Raw genomic sequence first — 21,134 nt, 5'->3', positions numbered from 1 at the left:
TTTTTGAGACAGAGTTTTGCTCTTGTCACCCAGGCTGGAGTGCAGTGGTACAATCTCTGCTCACTGAAACCTCTTTCTCCCAGGTTCAGTTCTCCTGCCTCTGCCTCCTGAGTAGCCGGGATTACAGCCAATATCAGTTCTCCTGCCTGAGCCTCCCAAGTAGCTGGGATTACAGGCACCTGCCACCACGCCCAGCTAATTTTTGTATTTTTAGGAGAGACGGGTTTCACCATGTTGAGCAGACTAGTCTTGAACTCCCGACCTCAGGTGATCCACTTGCCTCAGCCTCCCAAAGTGCTGGGATTACAGGCGTGAGCCACCACACCCAGGAACAGTGCTTATTTTTAAATTAACTTCCCCTCACAGACTCCCTTTTTTTTGTTGTTGTTGTTGTTGTTAATTAAATCACGCCTATAATCCCAGCACTTTGGGAGGCTGAGGTGGTGGATCACAAGGTCAAGAGATCGAGACCATCCTGGTCAACATGGTGAAACCCCATCTCTACTAAAAATACAAAAAATTAGCTGGGCATGGTGGCACAGGCCTGTAGTCCCAGCTACTCGGGAGGCTGAGGCAGGAGAATTGCTTGAATCCAGGAGGCGGAGGTTGCGGTGAGCCGAGATCACGCCATTGCACTCCAGCCTGGGTAACAAGAGCGAAACTCCGTCTCAAAAAAAAACCACACAAAGTTTCCACATATTGGTCAGGCTGGTCTCAAACTCCTGACCTCAGGTGATCCGCCTGCCTCAGCCTCAAATCCCTCCCCAAAGTGCTGGGATTACACATGTGAGCCACCGTGCCCAGCACAGACTCTGTTCTTTAAATAAACTTGACTGAGATATAATTTACATATGGTAAATTGTAATGTGTACACTTTGGGGGCTTTGATGGATTGTGAAAGCCCCACCAACCTCAAGATCCAGGATATTCATCTCCCAAAGTTTCCTTTGGGAAACCTGCTGCTGGGGCTGGAGATCAGGGGTGTGGTATTGCTGGCTTTCATTAATATAGAAAAATGCCACCAGTATGCTGGCTAATACCAAGCCGGGCCTAAGGCATGGCTGCAGCTGTGGCTAAGTGCTGCCCCCTTTGCTGTGGGCGCACCCAACAGAGGCGCCTAGGTGAGAGCAGCACTTTTTAAAGACATCTTGCCCCATTTCCCTCATTTTTTCAGTATTTCTTACATCTTGAGGCTGTCCTTCCCTCCAACTCCCCAATAAAAATCCCTTTCTCACTCAGCCCTTGACTCCTTCACTCCCCACCCAGATTTGGATCAGTTCTTTTCCTCTCTAACTAGTCATTCTCATTTCCAGGGCTTCTCCATTTCACCTCTCCCCAACCATCAAGAACTCCATTTACAGTAGAAGACTCATCAGCCAAACAGGCAGACCAGAACCCCTTTGCATCAGTTAGGCCTGGGTCTCATATAATAATATGAGACCCAAAATAACAGAAGCTCAAGCAACATAGTTTTTTTCTCTCTCCCATCATGGGGTCCACAGGTGAGTGATCCAGAACCAGAATGATGGCAGCTTCTTTAACACCAGAAACCTAGACTCCCTCTGTCTTCTGCTCTGCCATCTTTGCACATGACCTCCATCCTTAAGGATGCCACCTGATCCAAGATGGTGGCGGATGCTCCAGGCCCTTTTTACCGTCCATCTTCCAGGAGGAGAGAGAAAGAGCACAAGGGTTAAAAGGGCACACACACACCTTGAAACTACCTTGCCAAAAGTCACTTCTCCTGCCCTCTCACATGGAAGAACTGACAGGGGCTACCTCAAGCTGCAAGAGAGGCTGGGGAGTGCATGAAAAGGCAGCCACTGAGCTGTGGGTATGGCTGCCCCAAAGTTAGGAAGAGAGGCATGAATAATGGTGACTCTCAGCTTCCGCCCCCACAGATGAAGGTAGAAATTGGCACGGCAGGGGCTGTGTGAACAAAGTGAATTTCCGTTAGAGAGCAGGAGGAAGAATGAGGCACTCCAAAGTCTGGTACTGCAGTACTGTGTCATTTATGCCCATGACATTTACATGTTTATTTGTTTAATGTCTGTCTCCTCCTCTCCACACTGCTCAGCCATCAGCGGCATGAATCACCAGTAAATCTGACCACAGCCTGGCATGAAGCCTGGCCAAAGAAGACAATTAATACATAATTTGTGGACTGAAGAGAGATTTCTCATTGAACAAAGTGAGCCTTCCTTTGTTGGTATGGACAATTCTCATTCAAATAAATTTAGTGAGATCTAGGCTATAAAGTGTCAGTTCTGGATAAATGTGACTAAATCTGAAAGATGAAAGAAAAAGCATATCATTATTTTATTCCACTTTATTAAACTAAATAGCACTGCTGATTGCCAGATCCACTACTGAGTGTATGCTGATTGGAGCTCTAAAGGTATGCTACTAATTCACTGCCATTTGGTGCAAAATTTATGTCTGTGGTTCTTTGAATCCCTTATTGTTGAGGTATAATTTACGAGCAGTAAACTACACCTCTTTCCAATGGGATTCAATGAGTTTTGACAACTGTATACACCTGTGTAAACACTGCCACCCTCGAGATATAGAACAATTCCATCACTCAAGAAAGTTCTCTCTCACCTCTGGGCCAAGCACTGGCTGGTCTGCTTTCTCTCACTATAGATGAATGTTGCCTGTTTTAGAAGTTCATAGTTTGAGTTTGACTTCTTTCACTCAGTGGAATGTTTTTGAGATTCCTGCATGTTATTACCATGTATCAATAGTTCATTAATTTTTGTTGCCAAGTAGTACTCCTATGTTGGGGTGCCATCGTTTGTTCATCTACTCAGTTGTTGACAGGGAGCCATTCCTACTTTTGGGCTATTATTAATAAAGCTGCTATAAACATTTGCATACAGATTTGGTGTGGACATGTTTTCCGTTCTCTCTAGGAAAGTCTTAGAAGTGGAATGGCTGGGTCATATGATCCGTGTATGCTTAACATTTAAGTTGCCAGATTCAGCAAAAAACACAGAACACTCAGTTAAATTTGAATTTCAGATAAACAATGTATAATTTTAGTGTAAGTCCTATGTAATATTTGAGACACGCTTACACTAGAAAATTATTCACTGTTTATCTGACATTGACAGTTAACATTCTGTATTTTATCCAGTAACCCTATTTTAATTACTCCAACAAAATCACCAAGTCTGGTTACAGCCTGGCTCTATCATATTTACTGTGCAATGAAGGCTTGTAATCATAGTTTTAAACAACACAGAAAAGTACGTAATTAAAAGTGAACACTCTGATGATAGTTGCAAAAGCCTGTGAACATACTGAAAACATTCTGTACTGGACACTTCACGTGGGTGAATTGTACAGTATTCAAATATATCCCAACAAAGCTGCTTAAAAATAAAGAAGTGATAGCTCTCTCTTCATAGCCTCTTCTCTCTTCCCATTTGAAATCCCCCTTCCAAGAGGTCATCACTGTGAAGTCTGGTGGGCATTCATCCCTTTTCCTCGCAGCACGATCAGGCTGCACAGGAGGTCTGCACTCAACTCTCCATCACTGCTACCCACTCTGCGGGCTCCCAGGTGAGATGCCAGAACTACATTTCCCAGAGTCCCTTTCGCCTCATGGTTGCGGGTTCTTGTTGGCCTGCAAAAGGTTCCTGCTCATTATCTGCAAGAAGGAAGGAAAGAGGCCATTCTCCTCTGGAGGCCACTCCTCCCAAGCAGGTGGGAGACATGAGGTTGCAGCGGCCCACCACAACCTTGTGTGAGATGGAGCAAGGAGTCTCCCTTTTTTAGAGGCCTGTGGGCCCTAAGCATGGACATAAATCTTAAGTTCTTTCAAGGGAAATTCCAGGCACCTAGTTAGCTCTGAGAAGTAAGTAAGTAAGTAAGCAACTTGTTAAACAAGAAGGTAATAGTAGCCTAAAACAATAGTTAAAAAAGTTGGAGTCCCAGAGATGTTTGCTTTTCCTATAAAAATTAAAGATATTATCTTCATGTATATCCCTGAGTTGTCTTTCAGAGGCTTGGACCCCCCCACTGAAGACCCCCACAAACGAATCAGGGGCATGGCAGGTAGACCCCAGATAAGGGGGAAGTGAATACTAAACTTTATTGTCCTTTGTTCTAAGTTTTTTTTTCCTGAAGGGCTTGGAGACAGTTACTTCCCATAACCAGTTAACATTTTTCTACTGATCTCACATTTTTAAACAAAGCTTCTCTTCCTTAGCCAATTGCAAATCAGAAGATGTTTAAATCTACCTATAACATGTAAGCCTTTTGCTTCAAGACATCCTACTCTTTCTGGCCAAAACCAATGTGGACCCTCCATGTATTGATTTATGATTTGCCTGTAGCTTCTGTCTTCCTGAAATTTGCCCCTGCCCTTAAAAACTCCTACCTGCAAGCCATCAAGGAGTTAGGGACTTAAGTATAAGCTGCTGATGCTCCTTGCTTGGCACCTTGCAATAAATGCCTTCTTTTGTATCACTGCAAAAACCTCAGTTTGAGTATCTGGTTTTACTGCACTGGGCAAGCAGGACCCAGTTCACTTCCACAATGTGTGTGAACCTGTCACATTAGTCCTTCAGGCTGAGGTCACCAGCAGCAGCTTCCCTGACCTCCACTCTTTCAGGCTTTCCAATAATTCCCTACAGTAAAATGGAATACACGGAGGCTTTTCTGATATCCTGACCAAACCTGATCTACCGTGGTTGTTTTAACAGCTGAATAGTATCCTGGTGCATGAGTATCTTGTAATGAATTTTACCTCTCCCTTATTGATGTACACTTGGATTTTACTAGCAATTTACTAACACAATGTCAGGATAAACTTTCTTTCTTGCACGCACACACACACACACAAGTTCCTTTTTCATCACCCTCAAGCACATGACTGCTGGATTGTGCTTTAAGGAACTTTCCATCACACCAGGAACATGTCACGTTGTTAGGTTCCTGTGATCACTGTGAGGAAGAGGAGGGGGAGGGGACCATGGAGGCTGTAATGTCTAGACTCTTTCTTCCCTGTCTTCAGTTCACCAAATGTAGTTCAACTGTCAACAAAGGGGCTCTTTGAAGCATCCTCTAAATTTTTAAAATTTTGTTTTTAGAAATAAGATCTTGCTTTGTTGCCCAGGCTGGTCTTGAACTCCTAGCATCAAGCAGTCCTCCCATCTGATACCACACCAGGTCTATATTTATTTGTTTATTATTTTTTTGAAACAGAGTCTTACTCTGTCACCCAGGCTGGAGTGCAGTGGCACTATCTCAGGTCACTGCAAACTCTGCCTCCCAGATTCAACTGATTCTCCTGCCTCAACCTCCTGATTAGCTGGGATTATTGGCGCACACCACCACATCTGGCTAATTTTTGTATTTTTAGTAGAGACGGGGGTTTCACCATGTTGGCCAGGCTGGTCTTGAACTCCTGACCTCAAGTGATCCGCCTGCCTTGGCCTCCCAAAGTGCTGAGAGTTCCGGCGTGAGCCACCATGTCCAGCCCCTAAATTTATTTTTTAATTGTCAAATTGTTACCAGCAGTGAATCCATAAGGGTCTGCAGCAACCTCAGTTCTCGCGTACTCAGAAGAAAGAATTCCACCAAGGGGCATAAGGTAGAGTGAGAGACCAAGGCAACTTTTACAGCAGGATTTTATTCAAGTTTTAGGGTGGGAATGAAAGAAAGTAAAGTACACTTGGAAGAGGGCTAAGTGGACAACTTGAGAGAGTCAAGTGTGCTGCTTGACTTTTGACTTGGGGTTTTTTTATTTTTTTAAAGACGGGGTTTCACCATGTTGGTCAGGCTGGTCTTGAACTCCCAACCTCAGGTGATCCGCCTTCTTGGCCTCCAAAGTGCTTGGATTACAGGCGTGAGCCACCACGCCCGGCCGATTTGGGGTTTTATACGTTAGTATGCTTCTGTTGGGGTGAGGGTTGTATCTCTTCCCTGATCCTTCCCTTGGGTTGGGCTGTCCGCATGTGTGGTAGTTTGCCCCTACCTGGGAGGAGCCGCATGCGCAGTATGTTTACTGAAGTTGTACGCATGCTCACTTGAGGCGTCCTTCCCTTACCAGTCCAGTGCTTCTAGAGGAAGGTCATATACCAGTTAAATTCTTCCATTTTACCTCTTAGGAGCATTCTTGAACCCAATCACCCAATTCCTGAGATCGTTTTGGGAAGCTGCTAATCACCAATTTCAGGTTTGTCTATCTATTGGGAGACTGCCTTTCCCTGGCGCCGGCTGCGACCAATTATTACTTTAGACAGCTTAACAACGGCCTGACCATCACCTGATGGTCACCTGACATTCCTGGCGGGGGAGGGGGTCTCTCCTGCCCTGCTCATATCTGCCTACCTACCTACTGTAACAGAATTTCTAAGGAAGCCCCATTGCCTTTTAATCACCCTTGGTCACCTGGGGCAGTGGCATCTCTCTCAGCTCTACCTCTTAGCTCCTGCTTCCACCATAACAGTTCACAAGAACTGGCAAAACCCTTGAAATTTCCAGTTTCCCTTCTTTTGCCATTTTCCGTCGGCTGCTGTGATTCAAGTCAGAGAAAGCTTCTGCCTCAGCCCCCACCTCCATGGCCAGCACTGGGGTGAGCCCCCACACCCCTGCCTGGCTTCTCAGCCCTCGCCCGGGCTCCTGGCTTTGTGCGGAGTGGTCCAGCTTTCCCACACAATGCCCTTGTCTCACCAAACCTTCACCCTGAAGCCATGAATTAGAACTTCTGGCTGACTAAATGCACTGTCTCTCAGAAATTTGTCATGTGTCCTTTCTTCTTCTCATGCCCAATTAAATAATAATTAGCATCACTTTACAAACTTCTCTGGGCTAGCCGTAGAGGTCAGCTGTGACACTACCCAGGTCTCCTAAAGCCTGACTATACCTTCCATCCTTGTTTTGTTGCTGGTAAATAAGCTTTTTATTGACCTTGCAGAAAAAATTATGTTTCTTTTTTTCTCTTTTGCCTTTATATCTTGAGTTGTGCCATGGCAAAACACCACCAACCCCATTTTCTAACCATTACACAGAGGTCCTCTTCCCACTTCTCCCTGTGTGCCCAGCGGGGTATGAAAACACAGCCTGAAACTATTCTCTCCAGCTTCTTCCTGTCAGGTTCCCAACCCTTCTCAATTAGCATTCTTAACTCCACAGAGATTCCTTCCATTCTACTTTGAAATACAATTGCCCTTAGGCCACAACATTTCCTGTTATTTTATAAATAAAACTTTATTTTACTGGTGCTTGGTAAATAATAGAACAGTAAATAGAACAAGTACTATTTATAGAATAAATACAGAACATAATACAATCGCCAGCATTGTTTTGTTTGAAACAGAGTTTCCCTCTTGTTGCCCAGACTGGAATGCGATGGAATGGTGCAATCTTGGCTCACCGCAACCTCCACCTCCCGGGTTCAAGTGATTCTCCTACCTCAGCGTCTGGAGTAGCTAGGATTACAGGTATGTACCACCACACCTGGCTGATTTTTGTATTTTTAGTAGAGATGGGGTTTCTCCATATTGGTCAGGCTGGTCTCAAACTCCTGACCTCAGGTGATCCACCTCCCAAAGTGCTGGGATTACAGGCAAAGAGCCACCACGCCCAGCCAATTGCCAGCATCGTTTCTAAAGGGCATTATAAACACTGCACTGTTGGCATTAGTAAATATATTTGTTTTAAAGGCTCAATTTTATCAGAAGAAACCTAGAAACAGAATCTGGGATGCTATAAAAGGTTCTACCCTATGATTACTTGGTTTTCCCAAATCTAATTTTTTTCTAGATCTACGTACATTAGCTATTCTTTGAAAATAGCACTTTAGCTTAGCATAACTACCTAATCTCTATTTACTCATGAAATTTCGAAGACAGGAGCTCAGAAGGAAAAGTTATTCAACTTAAAATATCTAAGTAAATGATGCTTGAAGCCGATGAAAAACCAGCTGGCCTACTTCCATTACTTAATTAAGAAGGTCAAATCAATATACAGGTGTTTGCTAATTTTATTAATTTTTTTGGTCAATAACATTTATGATATTCAGTGATGTCTGTTTACAATGATGCATGTATATATATGTAGACCCTTTTAAAGAACAGGTTCTATAATTCTCCAAATCCCAATATGGCCAGCAGCTTCCTGGGTCTATGAGACCCAGGATCAAGTTTCTCCTTTGATGTGTCTCGGAGTGTGGCCCATCTAGTAGTATGTGAGATGACAGTAGGAGGTATGTGAACACATTTTTAAAATTTTAATAGGCAAATATTTATGATAGATTAGGGAAAAACATAGCTAGCATATAGAATTCCTGATTTTATGGGTACTGTTGCCTAGGGTAAGATTAAAGTATAGCTAGTAGATTCAAAAATAAATATTAAGTGGAGAATGTAAGTAGTAAACAGATAGGACAAAAACCATGCGAAGATGGTACAAGAATGACTGAAATTGAGAAGGCCCTGCTCTTCCTCTCATGCTGCTTAACACATCATGATTAAACAGTATGATGCCTGATCTTCAACCATCCTTCCTGCGGGGTTTTTTTTTTTTTTCTGGAGACGGAGTCTTTCTCTGTTGCCCGGGTTAGAGTGCAGTGGCATGATCTCAGCTCACTGTAACCTCCCCCTCCCAGTTCAAGTGATTGTCCTGCCTCAGCCTCCCAAGTAGCTGGGATTACAGGCCGCCACCCCTGGCTAATTTTTGTATTTTTAGTAGACATGGGATTTCACTATGTTGGCCAGGCTGATCTTGAACTCCTGACCTTAGATGATCCATCCACCTTGGCCTCCCAAAGTGCTGAGACTACAGGTGTGAGCCATTGTGCTGGCCCATCCTTCCTGCTTTATGTCAAATGATCAGCCACAGGTATAGCAAGTTAACTTTCGTGGCTGGCTCACAGTGCCCTGCTCTTTCCTGTAGAGCTGGAGCAGTGAGGCAGAATCTACCTGCTAGATTAATTGTGCTGCGTTTGGGTTTCAGAAAAGGCCATGGAGCATTTATCTGTCCAGTGGCCAGTGAGTTGATTTGGATTTGTTTTGCTTTTAAGAAAGAGGAAGAGGGTGGTAGTGATCTCCTCTCCCAGAGCCCTGAGCAGCTGACTTCATGGTGTCACGGGGTCTTGCTGGTCTGAAAGCATTTCAACATCGGGCTCAGGCCCCTGCAGAGCAAATCCCATGACTCCAGTCTTTGTTGTGCCAGAATTCTGTTGTGGACAGCTCTGTTTAACTGAGCAAGTCTTGAAACATCTTTTTAAGTTATAAGGATTTTATGGAAAGAGAGGCTTAATTTTGCAGAATTTGATTTATTTTAGTATTAATAATTTTTGATTGATCATTTTTTCTAGAAAGGATATGAGATGACTTATGAAAATATATACAGGCTGGCCGTGATAGCTCACGCCTGTAATCCCAGCCCTTTAGGAAGTCAAGGTAGGAGATCACTTGAGCACAGGAGTTCGAGACCAGCCTGGGCAACATAATAGCTGGGTGTAGCAGTGCACTCACGTAATCCCAGCTACTCAGGAAGCTGAGGTGGGAGGATCACTTGAGCCCAGAAGGTAGAGGTTGCAGTGAGCCAGTATCACATCACTGCCCTCCAGCCTGGGTGATAGAGCAAGGCTCTGTCCAAAAAAAAAAGAAAATATATACAATAAGATAAAACTTTATGAGCGGATGAGAAAATGGGGCAAAAGGGAAATGAGGACAGGAAAGAGAAAATGGAGCCACAAATGGAGACTGTAACCAAAATGTGTGCTGTATGGGCTCTATGCTTACTGGCAGTGCTAGCAGAGTTGGCTCTTAGCTTCCTAATAGCAAGATAATGAAGGTAACAGTGAGCTGTGTGGCTCACAGTGTCCCTAATTTTTTTTTTTTTGAGACAGAGTCCTGCTCTGTCACCGAGGCTTGAGTGTAGTGACATGATCTCAGCTGACTGCAGCCCACACCTCCTGGATTCAAGCTGTTCTTGTGCCTCAGCCACCCAGTATCTGGGACTACAGGCATGCGCCACCATGCCTGGCTAATTTTTGCGTTTTTTGTAGAGACGGGAGTTTCGCCATGTTGCTCAGACTGATCTTGAACTCGTGGCTTCAAGTGATCCACCCACCTCAGCCTCCCAAAGTGCTGGGATTACAGGCATGAGCCCCATGCACAGCAGCTAATTTTTTTTTTTTTTCTAAAAAGAGAATACAACTGCTCAGGCTAAGCATTCCATGTACTGAAATCAGAGAGAAATTTCTCACATACACGTAATGCCTTCAAAAGGATCCTCAGTGATTTCCTTTGGAAGGACAACAGTGACTTTCCAGGGCTGTCCCTCTAGCAGAGGAGGGCACTTCAGGCCAAAGTGAGCATGGGAAATCGGTTCCACAGGAAGCCAAGATGATATCCTTTGGGGACACATCTCAGCTTGTTAGCTTAATCCCTGGACCCGATGGGCGGTCAGACCTATTATTGCTGAGCAAGCTCTGCAAACTCTTCAGCATCAGTGAGTTCAGGGAAGCATATTAATAACTGTTCTGGAAATCAGTGCTGTGTGCTTTAAGGTGCTGAGCGAAAGGCAGAGTCAGGACTGGCTGTGTGAGTTGTGAGATCCAGGGTAAAATGAAAATACAGCGTTCCTTGTTCAAAAGTTAGGAATTTCAAGATGGTGACAACAGAGCATTAAAACAGCCGAAGCTCCTTTCTAAGCGTGGGGCCCTGTGGGACTGCACAAGTTATAGCTCTATGAAGCTGGCCCTAGGCAGGAGAGATGTCCTCATGAAAAATCAAAGAACCTGGTGAGGACACAGCCTGAAGAGAGGGTGAAGCCAGCCTGCACTCTGCTGAGCACCAGACTGCAAACAGGGTTAATTCCCCAAGTTCTTAAAGACAATGACTCTCAAATCCCAAACTTGGGTGTGGAAGAAATACTACTTTATTTCTCATAACAAGTTAATTTTTTGGCTCCGCCCCTCACATTACAAGGCTGACAGAAAAGAAAATGAATAAACCAACCCCCACCACCAATCACATCCTAAAGCCCAGTCCTCCCTGCAGTTTTTGCATAGAAAGTGTTATTATCTGAGTTATTTGGGGTGTTTCCCCATAGGGATTTCCTGCAAGGAATATTAGGGGGAACAGGGACAGTGGCATGTAGCCCCACCTGGTCTAACAGAGTTTTAATGAGAACTGGAGGAGGAAGATCAGTCTGTGGGTGACAGGAAACCGCTGGTGGGAGAATCCTGCCCCATTAGATGCTTCTTTGCCACCCCAGACATGAGTGGGCCCAGCTCTGCCTCCTAGGCTAGGTGTAGTCAGGCCCCAAAGCTCAGGACATTTACTGGAGGTCTAGAGCAAGAACCACTGAAGAATCAGAACTGTTTGTTCATTCAAAGCGTATTTGTTGAATACAGACTAGGTCAGGCACTGCTCTTGGGGCTAGGAAGACAGTCATGAATAAAATAGACCCAAATTCCTGCTCTTATGGAGCTTGTATACTACTTATGGAAGACAATCTGTTTTTAAATGAGTCAACTATATTGTATCTGGGAAAATAAGTGCTATGTTAAAAAATAAGCATGAAAAGAACTAGGTTATACTAGGTGTGGATATTGTTGGGTGTCAAGGACAATCTCACTGAAAAGGGGCATTTGGGCAAAATACAAAGAAGTCAGGGAGTGAGCCAGCCAAATTTATGGGGGAATGACTAGTGCACAGGCCCTGAGGTCAGAGAACCTGGTGGGCATGAAGCACAGCAGGAGACCGTGGGGACCTTGAGTAGAGTGGTGTTGGTGATAGGGAGTGAGGTCAGGGAGGGAGCAGTGGCTGCAGCAGGACTTGTGGAAGGATTAAGTGACTTATTAGAGATAGAGAGGAATGAAAATTGGAGTTTAATTTTGGACATTTGATATTTGAGATGTTTATTATATATCCACATGAGATAGGGTTAGGTTATCCATATGGAAAAAATGGACATCAATCAGAAGTTAACTCTAATTGAATCATAGACCTGCATGGAACTAAATACAAAAGCTAAAATTATGGTTAAAATTCTTGGAAGAAAACATAGATGAAAGTCTTTGTGACTTGGTAGAAGGCAAGGATCTCCTATATAGAACAAATAAAGTGGAATTTTTGTACTAACTTGATAAATTGAAATTTATTAAGATTTAAAACTCTTGCTCATTGACGGATACTATTAAGAAAACAAAGAGAAGGGCTGGGCACAGTGGCTCATGCCTGTAATCCCAGCACATTGAGAGGCCAAGGCAGGCGAGTTGCCTGAGGTCAGAAGTTCAAGACCAGCCTGGCCAACATAGAGAAACCCCATCTCTACTAAAAATACAAAAATTAGCCAGGCATGGTGGTGCACACCTGTAATCCCAGCTACTCAGGAGACTGAGGCAGAAGAATCACTTGAACCCAGGAGGCAGAAGTTGCAGTGACCCAAGATTGTGCCACTGCACTCCAGCCTGGGTGACAGAGTGAGACTCTGTCTCAAAAAAAAAAAAGAAAAGAAAACAAAGAGACAAACCAAAAAATGGGAGAAAATATTCACAACATAGAAAACTGTTACATCTTCGTAATAAGACAAATAACCCATTTTTTTAATGGGCCATCTATTTGAACAGACACTCACACAAGAATGTATAAAAATGGCCAATAAGCACATAAAAGATGCCAATGTTATTTGTCATCAGGGATCTGTAACTTTTTTTTTTTTTTTTTTTTGAGGCAGAGTTTCGCTGTTGTTACCCAGACTGGAGTGCAATGGCGCGATCTCGGCTCACCACAACCTCCGCCTCCTGGGTTCAAGCAATTCTCCTGCCTCAGCCTCCCGAGTAGCTGGGATTACAGGCACGCACCACCATGCCCAGCTAATTTTTGTATTTTTAGTAGAGACGGGGTTTCACCTTGTTGACCAGGATGGTCTCGATCTCTTGACCTCGTGATCCACCCGCCTCGATCTCCCAAAGTGCTGGGATTATAGGCGTGAGCCACCGCATCCGGCCAGGGATCTGTAACTTAAAACCACAGTGTGATACCATTACCCATGGATTAAAGTTGCTAAATTTTTAAAATTTAACAATACCAAGTGTTGATAAGGCTGTAGAATAACTAGATGTCTAACCATTGCTTCTGGAAGTGCTACAGCTGCTTTGTAAAAGTTTGGTGGTTTTGTAAAAAGTTAGCCATACCTACCTGCTATGAGACCCAGACATTCCACTGCTAGGTATTTATTCAAGAGAAATGAAAATATATGTCCACACAAAGACTCGTACACAAATGTTTATAGCAGATTTATTTGTAATAGCCAAAATCAGGGCGAGGGGGTGGACCCAACCACAGGTGAGTATAGATATACCCACACAATGGAATACTATTCAGCAATATGAAAGAGCAAACTTCTGATATACACAACAACATGGATCAATCTCAAAATCATGCCGAGTGGAAGAAGCCAGGCACACAGGCATACATATGGCATGGCTTCATTTGTGTAAATGAAAACCAATCTACAGTGACAAAAAGATCATTGGTCCCTGGGGCTGGAGGACCCTGTGCAAAGTGACACAAAGAATCTCTCTTTTTTTTTCCCCCTCCCTCCCCAACACAAATAATCTTTTAGAGGTAATAGAGATGTTTTCTATTTTGATTGTGGTTGTGGTTTTATAGGTGTGCACAATTATCAAAACGCATTGAATGTATATTTACTATATGTAAAATAATCCTCAATGGAGTCGATGAGAAAAATAGCCGTTTCTATAGGCCTCTTGTTGACCTCTCCCAGACAAGCTTTTACCTTTTTCACTCCAGGCCTTTTGCTAATGGGTTAATAGGACCTTAGACAAAGGTGTCTCTTTGAATCCAAAAAGGAGTATGACAAGCTGGACAGTGGCTCTCAAGTCGCGGGAGTTTTTTGTTTTGTTTTGAGTATATCTAGGAACATGCTACTACAAGATCTGAGAAAGTTGTGTCCTAGCCTAGAACACAGCCTGAGGCAAAAGCTTGCACGCTAATGTCTTACTGAAATATACAATCCAAGGGAAGCAGAAATGATAGAAAAGGAGAGATGGGTCAGGGAAGGAGGGAGAACAAAGAGCAGGGGAAAGATTGCTGAGCTTGTCACAGCTTGCAACAAACACAGCAGGTTGCTCATTCTCACAGGACATCTTAAGAGAGGGCAGAGCTATAACTCAGTCAAGACAGTTGGAGGTGGGTTAAAAAAAAAAAGAGAGAGGGCAGAGAAACCTACTGCATTTGAAACAGTCTGTTGTCTGGGAGGAAAGGCGAGTCATTTATCTGCTGGTTTCTTCCTTCCCATCTCCTCTCAAAATCCGCATGGGATGCCAGGTGTAGTGCTCACATCTGTAATGCCAGCACTTTGGGAGGTGGAGGCAGGCAGATCACCTGAGGTCAGGAGTTTGAGACCAGCCTGACCAACAAGGAGAATCCCCATCTTACTAAAAATACAAGATTAGCCAGGTGGGGTGGTGCATGCCTGCAATCCCAGCTACTTGGGAGGCTGAGGCAGGAGAATCGTTTGAACATGGGAGGCAGAGATTGCAGTGAGCAGAGATCATACCATTGCACTCCAGCCTAGGCAACAAGAGCCAAACTCTTTCTCAAAAAAAAAAAGTCCCCATGGGGCGTCAGCTTCCCAGTACTCCTCCACGTTGGCCAAGCTGGAGCCTCAGCAGGTCCCGTGAGCAGGTGCAGGCCTCTCTCTGTCAGTTGGCTGTGGTGATTGAGTCTCTGGCCAGGGCTTTGCCACGGTGGGAGGAATGGGAGCCTTCACCAGGACGACTCAGGCTGTCGGGGGAGGTCACTAGGGTCAGCAGGTCTGGGAGGGTGCCAAGTTGGTCTGGTGGAGTTGGGTGCCTGCAGTCTATGCACAGAAAGCTCCCTATATCTGGGTACGTGTGGTGTTTCCAAAAAGGGTGATGGAACCAGAGAGATGGAGGACACTGCTGTGATAGTGTTCCTAGACCCAGCGAGACTGACGAGAGTTGGTGCACCGATTTGAAACAATGTGACCCTTCTTTGAGTGTTACCAATTCTGCTGGGTTGAATAGTGGCCCCCACAAAATTCATGTTCACCCAGAAACCTGTCATTGGGACCTTATTTGGAAATATGGTCTTTGCAGAAGTAATCAAGTCAAGATGAGGTCAAACCAGATTCAGGTGGCCCCTAAATAACTGGTATTGTTATAAGAAGAGAGAAATTTTGGCCGGGCTCGGTGTCTCATGCTTATAATCCCAGCACTTTGGGAGGCTGAGGCAGGTGGATCACCTGAGGTCAGAAGTTCCAGACCAGCCTGGGCAACATGGTGAAACCCCATCTCAACTAAAAATAGAAAAATTAGCCTGGCATGGTGGTGGCACCTGTAATCCCAGCTACTTGAGAAGCTGAGGCAGGAGAATCACTTGAACCCAGGATGTGGAGAGAATTTTGGACAGAGAGACACGGACACCTATGGAGAGGGCCATGTGGAGCCAGAGGCAGAGACTGGAGGGCTACATCTACAAGCCAAGGAACACTGCAGATTTCCAGGAGCCACCAGAAGCTAGAAAGAGGCAAGGAAGAATTCTTCCCTAGGGCCTACAGAAGGAGTATGGTTCTGCCAGTGCCTTGATTTCAGACTTGAAGCCTCCAGAACTAGGAGAGAATAAATTCCTGTTGTTTTAAGTCACCAATTTGTGGTACTTTGTTATAGCAGTTCTGGAAAAACAAGCTCTCACGCCCATTAGTGTCACAGCCCCAGTGTGCTGGCTTCCATCGTCGGACAGAAGCAGAGGACATCCCACAGGCTTCAGTCTGCAGACCCTAGGAGGAAGTATAAAAAATGAAGGATGGATTGCCTTTACTTTGGGGATTCTTGTTACCTGAGGAAAGAAGTTGAAGGCGAAACAGAGCTAGGTAGAAATGTTCTCCCTTCCTAAGGGTTCCAGATCTGGGCTAGAGAGGAGAGCAAAGGAGAGACAGTGGAGAGATGGAACCCTGGATGCCAGGAGGATCCCTGTCCAAAGTCAAAAACTTAAGGGGACTCCTTGACTCAGGAACACCTAAATACCTTACCAAAAAGCTGCAGCTCAAAGGATGCACTCTGTAAGAAATCAGGGAATGTTGAGATGTGTGGATTACAGGATCCTGAGCAAATGACTAAGATCGAGCATGCACCCTGGCCAGAGAATGTGGACACCCAGTAGGGCCAGGAATGTTCAGGCCCAGAGCCTCAGAGTGAGTGCACACCACCGGGTGGCTTAGCAGAGAGGGGGAGGGAGAAAACAGCCCACCTCACTTTCCCACCCCACCCCACCCCCACTCCTACCCCTGAGAGCTTTGTCAGGCCAAGAGGCTGCTTCAGGAGTGGACAGAGATGATGGCCTGGGGTGAGGGTTATTTAAGAGTGATTTGGATAACAGAAATGTTCGGGCCCAGTGCTTCCCCTTGAAGAGGGAAGCATAAATTCTGCTCACATCAGGCAAATATGTGGGAATTATTTATTTTCTTCCTATGAACAGTGAGTGCAAAGCTAGAAAAGATTCCCACACTTGCCCACTGGCCCCATCCTGCCCACGTCTGAGAACACAAGCTGTTTTCAGATCTCAGTAATACTCTAAAGGTTTTGTCAACAAGTAAACCAGAAACTCTAAACCTCTCAGTAAATTGTCAAAAGCATCAGCCAGCACTGGAAACCTGTCCCGTCCACCCCCCACCCATCCTGCAGAGGGCAGCTGAGAGCAGCCATGTACAGGGAGGACTGGGAGAGCCCCTAACTGTGGTGCATTACAGGCTCCGAGCTTAGGGCCCATGGCTTTGTCAGGGGTCTTCAAAAATATTCATATTAGGACCCTGGAAAAATACAGAGAGGCTCCAAATACAAAGAGACAACTGAATAGAGGCAGTTGGTAAATGTTTGGTGAATATATTCCAACTTCATCACTGTTACATTTAGTATCTATAAACTTTTCCTTCCATTTGAGGTGAGTGATAGGTGGGATGAAAGGAGCTTTGCCTGGGGGTTGGGGGTGGACATCTCCAGAGGCCCAAGTCCTTCCCAGGAATAGTGGCCAGTTGATCTAACTGATGGACGATGGACCTGTGTACAGGGACCCTCACTGGGCAGTGATAGGAGGTGATACTGCTCAGAAACCATCTCCTGTGGGGCTGTGGGCAGCATCCTGGTGGCAAGAGATTACTTCACTGGGAGCATCAGACATGCCCCAGGCAGGATCAGAAGTTGCACAGAGGCTTAGGGCTTGGGAGTAAATACTTTTTAGTTTTTAGCTTCCCTGCTCAGGTCTATTAGCGAACATGAAAACATCTAGGATCACTCCTTAGGGCTCCCAAGGACCCTCTCCCTGAGGGATTAAACAGAACAGAACCCAGGAGAGACGAGGCAAGGGATGGCCAGGGGGCATCTTATTCCACAGTCACAGAGCTCAGGAACAGTGCCACCTATCACAGTTCCTATGTATTGATATTTGAGAGGAAGCCCAGACTGCCCTTTGACCTCTGTTTTTGCTCCAGAGAAAACAGATGCATCTGGGAAACCTCGCTCGGTGTGCAGCTAAACTGCGGACACATTCCAAGATGCTTATTGGCCCATGGCCAAGGCCCCTCAGCCAAACCCCACATGCCAGAAATGGAGACCGTGACCCAGGTAGTGTGCCCAGAGCAACAGCCAGGCAATTGTGTCTGGCTGTGAAATTTGAGTACCAGGTCAGCCCCGGCCAACAGGCTGCTGCACTTAGATGTTATAGCCAGGGAGGAACCAAGTCAGAGTACTGTTACTTGGTTAGGGGAGTGGGAGCCAGAGCCTGAGTTACTCTGAGAACATACCCCCATAGCCTCTTGCCAGCAGTGGAACTGGAGAATTGGTGGCATCCTCCTGGCCTCCAGACAGGAGCAGCCTCGATCAGAGAGCTGACAGTGTTCCAAGTTGACCCCCACCCTACTCCTAACCTCTGCAAGGAGAAGGTTTGGGACAATTAGTGGGTAGAGAGCCCAGCAACCCCCAATTTTGCGTAGGGGTGGATCCCCTTCCTATTAAGTTTCAGGGATGACCAACCTTCCACAGAATCCTCAGAGGGCTGACTTCAGGAAGAAGGCAGCAGGGCTGGGTCAGGGATGAGGGCAATGTTGTCATGTAAGGAGAATGAAGCTTTCTGAGCAGAAAGGACCCCACTGTGCAAAGTGTAGGGGCCAGGGACAGCTCCTCACAACGCATATCAGGAAACCATCTCATTGCAACTGACCTACGACTGGCTCAGTGCCCTTCAGAAGACCACCTCTCACATGGCGCAGCAGGACCACCAGCTCCTCTCTACTCACTGAATGTGGGGGAAGAAGCAGCCTCACCCTCTAAGAGTGGGGAGCTTGTGGCTAAAAGGAACTGTCTGTCCCTTTGCCCCTTTTGTCCCTCCACCTCCTCCCCTGTCTGCTGGTGGGATGAGCATGTCTTTCAGGGTAATGATCTATAGGAGGTAACCAGTATTAGAAAGAAAGAGGTTTATTGATTTTGAAGCTGCTCCTGTCTGAAGAATGGGAGTATCTGTGTGGTCACTAGCCTTGGACACAAGGGCACAGCATGAAGCCAGCACTGGATGAGACAGAAGATAGGGGTTGGAGGAAGACCGAGGAGAAGGGATTACGAGCACCTGGTGAACACAGACTCTGTCTCTATCGATTTGCCTCTTCTGGATAATTCATATAAGTGGAGTCATACAGTGTGGGTCACGATATGTGCCTAGCTTCTTTCACCCAGCGTAATGTGTTTTTTTGTTTTTTGTTTTGGGTTTGTTTTTTTTTTAAACAGAGTCACACTCTGTTGCTCAGGTTGGAGTACAGTGGTGCAATCTCGGCTCACTGCAGCCTTAGCCTCCCAAGTAACTGGGACTACAGGCGCCTGCCACAACACTGGGCTAATTTTTGCATTTTTAGTAGAGACCGTTTATATTAAAAACCCAAGTTGTCCAGGCTAGTCTCAAACTCCTAACCTCAAGTGATCCACCCATCTTGGCCTCCCAAAGTGTTGGGATTACAGGCATGAGCCACCACACCTTGCCTCACCCGGCATGATATTTTCAGGGTTCACCCATGCTGTAGTCTGTGTAAACTCTTCATTCCTTTCTATGACTGGAAAATAGTCTATGGTATGGATATGCCACATTGTTTATCTATTCATCTGTTGATAGACATTTGGGTTGTTTCTACCTTTTGGGTATTGTGTATAGTGCTGCTATGAACATTCATGTACAAGACTTTGTTTAAACTCCTATTTTCAATTTATGGGGGTAGAACTGCTGGGTCGTGGTAATTTTATGTTTCACTTTTTTTTTTTTTTGAGATGGAATCTTGTTCGGTCACCCAGTCTTGAGTGCAGTGGCACAATCCAGGCTCACTAAAACCTCTGCCTCCTGCATTCAAGCAATTCTCCTACCTCAGCCTCACAAGTAGCTGAGATTACAGGCATGCACCACCATGCCTAGCTAATTTTTGTATTTTTAGTAAGAGAGTTTTGCCATGTTGGCCAGGCTGGTCTTAAACTCTTGGCCTCAAGCGATCTTCCCACCTTGGCCTTCCAAAGTGCTGGTATTACAGGCATGAGCCACTGCACCCAGCCATGAACAAGTGTTATATTGAGGATAATGAGAGCCAGTTTTCTCACTTTTTTTTTTTTTTTTTTTTTTTGAGACAGAGTCTCACTCTGTCACCCAGGCTGAAGTGCAGTTGCACAATCTCGGCTCACTGTAACCTCTGCCTCCCAAGTTCAAGCGATTCTTCTGCCTCAGCCTCCTGAGTAACTGGGACTACAGGTGCATGCCACCACACCCGGCTAATTTTTTATTTTTAGTAGAAATGGGGATTCACCATGTTGGCCAGGCTGACCTCGAACTCCTGACCTCAGGTGATCTGCCTGCCTTGGCCTCCCAAAGTGCTGGGATTACAGGTGTGAGCCACCATGCCTGGCCAGTTTCTCACTTTTGAACAATGGGTTTACAAGGATGAAAAAGGGTAAGATTTGAATAAGCCCTGTGATATTAGATTGGAATTGAAGGCATTGGTATGAATCTAAGATTTTTAATATAGACAGAAATCGAATTACATTAGGTGCAGATACAGACACACACACAAAGAAAGGACCTACAAGCAATGATACCCAGTAGCAAATGAGCACACCTAACACCAAGGTCACAATTTCTAAATATCACACTTCACTGAGAATTAGGGCTCTTTGTAGAAATATCTGACCCCTGAGCTGGGTTGAGCCAGGGAAAATAAGAGATAAGCCTGGATGATCTTACAACAAAAAGTAAGGACTCAGTATATCTTGGAGCCATTTCAAAAGAATCCAGGAACTAGCTCAGAGACCCTGCTGGCTAAATATAGAACAATTAAAATAAATAATTACAGTAAAAATATTAACTCATCAAATGAGAGTCTATCAGTCTGAAGAGCAACGAAGTTGGAGGACTAACACTGTCTGATTTCAAGCTGTATTATAGGCAGGGCCCAGTGGCTCATGTCTGTAATCTCAGCATTTTGGGAAGCTGAGGCAGGAGGATTGATTGTGGCCAGGAGCCAGGGCAGCATAGCAAGACCCCATCTCTACAAAAAATATAATAATATAAATTTTTAAATAAAGATATATTATAAAGCTACAGTAATCAAGACAGTGTGGTGTTGGCAAAAAGACACATAGATCAGTGGAACAGAATAGACTCCAGAAATAGATCTACGCATGTATGGACAACTGATTTTCTTTTTTGAGACAGGATCTGGCTGTTTCCCAGGCTAGAGTGCAGTGGTGCAATCTTGGCTCATTGCAACCTACACCTCCTGGGTTCAAGCCTACCTCCTGCCACAGCTTCTCAAGTAGTTGGTACTATAGACATGTGTCACCATGCCCAGCTAATTTTGGTATTTTTGGTAGAGACAGAGTTTCTCCCTGTTGCCCAGGTTGGTCTCAGACTCCTGAGCTCAAGTGATCCGCCCACCTCAGCCTCCCAATGTGCTGGGATTACAGGCATGAGACACTGCACCTGGCCTGACAACTGATTTTATTACTAAGGCGTGAAGACAGTTTAGTGAAGAAAGGATGGTCTTTCCAACAAATTGTGCTAGAACAACTGGATATTTATATGCAAAAACTGAACTTT

At 45.2% G+C, this 21,134-nt stretch overlaps 1 long non-coding RNA gene across 2 annotated transcripts in view; it reads left to right on the top strand.

The window, feature by feature from the left end:
• Nucleotides 1-631: 631 nt before the first annotated feature.
• LOC105714008 (uncharacterized) overlaps nt 632-21,134 on the top strand; it is a 38,654-nt gene continuing 18,151 nt past the window's right edge. Inside the window, exons 1-4 of one of the 2 annotated variants that reach the window (XR_010344099.1) lie at nt 632-3,567; nt 6,120-6,187; nt 7,352-7,454; nt 12,706-12,756. This is a non-coding gene — a long non-coding RNA (uncharacterized LOC105714008). Of the gene's footprint in view, nt 3,568-6,119; nt 6,188-7,351; nt 7,455-12,705; nt 12,757-21,134 lie in introns of those variants that run through there. The other variant, XR_010344098.1, reaches the window with a different exon arrangement.

This window comes from Aotus nancymaae, unplaced genomic scaffold, assembly GCF_030222135.1.
Source record: "Aotus nancymaae isolate 86718 unplaced genomic scaffold, 86718_ANA_hifiasm-v0.15.2.pri h1tg000025l, whole genome shotgun sequence".
Lineage (NCBI taxonomy): Eukaryota > Metazoa > Chordata > Mammalia > Primates > Aotidae > Aotus > Aotus nancymaae.
The sequence above is the reverse complement of the archived record's forward strand: the minus strand, read 5'-3'. Positions and strand labels throughout refer to the sequence as shown.